The sequence below is a fragment of the Tenebrio molitor genome, chromosome 8, assembly GCF_963966145.1.
Source record: "Tenebrio molitor chromosome 8, icTenMoli1.1, whole genome shotgun sequence".
In the NCBI taxonomy this organism is placed as follows: domain Eukaryota; kingdom Metazoa; phylum Arthropoda; class Insecta; order Coleoptera; family Tenebrionidae; genus Tenebrio; species Tenebrio molitor.
Window position 1 is genome coordinate 4,551,032 of NC_091053.1, and position 2,229 is coordinate 4,553,260.

At 38.6% G+C, this 2,229-nt stretch overlaps 1 long non-coding RNA gene across 1 annotated transcript; it reads right to left on the bottom strand.

The window, feature by feature from the left end:
- Positions 1–562: 562 nt before the first annotated feature.
- LOC138136903 (uncharacterized) lies at positions 563–1,750 on the bottom strand. The gene is made up of 3 exons (XR_011161488.1): positions 1,309–1,750; positions 1,108–1,211; positions 563–1,056 (listed from the first exon to the last, which is right to left on the bottom strand). It is a non-coding gene; the product is annotated as an uncharacterized lncRNA (long non-coding RNA).
- Between the last annotated feature and the right edge of the window lie 479 nt (positions 1,751–2,229).

A 2,229-nucleotide genomic window follows, 5' to 3' on the forward strand; every position in this document is an offset into this window, starting at 1 on the left:
TATACTTCTTGCAGTCTTCCATTATTTTTACTAGCTTAACCCACAGTGCAAACCCGATAAGAACGCTTTTCTCGAGAGCCTTTTTACGACAATCATAAATCTGATAATTCTTAATTACTTGTGGTTGTCGCTTTTATCATCGTCCAAAGCGATTTTTATTCCGCACCCGATTCAAATTCTCATTCAGACTTGAAGCCATCCGACCGGGTCGACTCTTGGTGTCAATTATGTTCCTTTCACTCTTGTTATGTCGAATATTCATTAAAATTCTGTATAGCACGCGATGGCTCCGGATGGACGATTTTTATACCTAAACAAATAGCCCGAGCGCTTAATACGGAATAATGAATTTTTGTCGGTTTATTTCTCATAGTAGGAAGCACGTTCTCAAATGCAATTAATGCACTTTTTCAGGATATAAACAGAGTTTTTCTCATCGCTCGAAGCTTTCGATCCAGGTTTTAATTAAACGAAACATGAAGAGTTGCTCGGCAACAACAAAAAGGAACTATCCGAGACAATTGCAAAGGTCATCAACTTTGCGCTTGTCCAAAATAAACTCTTCTAAAGAAACATAATTTTATTATTGTGAACATCTTCAGCACACACAGTTAATTTACATCATTTTTTCTTTTTGTTCTTCTAATTAGCTCTTAGTTAAGTACTTAGAATCTAACATACTGATTTAACATTTCACAATTTGTATTTGCCGCTAGACAAAATGCAAATTTCTTTCACAAACAATAATTGCCTTGTTGAGACTTTCATTTGCCATTCCCTCCGACCAGAGTTCCCAAAACCGTTCCAGAAATTCCCGATTTCCCGCCAGGACCTCCGTCTTCACCTTCAGCTCCTGATCTGGGTGGAACTTTCGGAAGGAACACCCACCGAACCTTGGGCCGATAGCCGCCCCCATCGGCAACATACTCCACCACGAGCTTTAGGGAATCGTCAACTTTGTAAACAACTTGACCCTCGACACTCATAGCCTCGTCTTCCGTGTTTTCATTCTCCAGATGTCCTTGCTCCTTGCGCACAAACTCTCCTGCTTCGACACTGTGCCATAAAGTAAGACCAACGTACGTTAATTAATCCACCGTTACTTACTCCAAAGTATAATTCCCTAAACCGTCATTGTGGAAGTCGTATTTTTTTATTTCGTCCGTAGAGCCAACCACGCACACGACGGCGATTAAGAAACCAGAAGTCGACTGTAATATGCAAATGCGTTAGTCACCGAGAATCAATCTGGTAGGTTGGTTACCCTGACCTGAGCTAAGAATTTCTAAAATGTAACTGTGTACTTACTACTTGCAGCATAGTGATGCACACTAGAGCAGCGCTCTTCGAAATTTGTTTGCTTTGCAAGAGATCGCGTTTATAGAGGGCTTGGAAAACAGTTTTGATTCGCTGCTCTGGTGGAGAAGATGGGATCTTCCCAGTTCTTCGATTTTAATCATTGCAATGTAAAATGAATGACATAAGAGATGCACTTTCATTGACGTGAATGAGATGTTGCAATCAATAAAAGACACTCAAATACTCGAATTGCTGAAATATGTCACGCAGAAGGACAACTAGAAATAATTACGTGTTAAATTCAAGATCGTGCGTCAGTTATTTTCGTTTTTGTCAACACATTTTCTTCCACTGTTCTGTTTCTCTAATTTAATTTGTCATAATTTTCTTGGCATCCATAATTATATTATGGACAAGTTATTGCGAGTAGTAAGAATAATCTTGGACGACGGGTTAATCCTCACAGTGGAAAACGCACTAGTAGTCCAGCTGGGAGTGCCCAATGACCTTTGCGTCACGTCATTAGTAGTGCTACAACTGGTGAAAAGTGAATACACGTCATCAACTTCCTTGTCTCAAAAAAAAAAGATATAGGATTTCAAAACCAAGGGCAGTAAACGAATAAAAACCAACATTGATAAATTTTTAAGGTAATTCCAAAGGGATTTTTATCAGGAAAAAATTAAAAAGAAAAACTTACTACTATGAAATTGTTGTCGAAAGGACAATGAGATACCAATCCTAGACATATTGAGGAAGGAAACCAGTGTGAATGAAAAAGCAGTAGCTGAAAACAAAAATCCCCAAGAAAACTATTGTATCGTTTGCATCAGTGAACAATAACCAAAATTTTGAAAAATGTTGATGTTTGCCAATACCCTTCTTTCCCCTACCAGTATCACAACCAAATGTACGTCACTATTCGGTCAT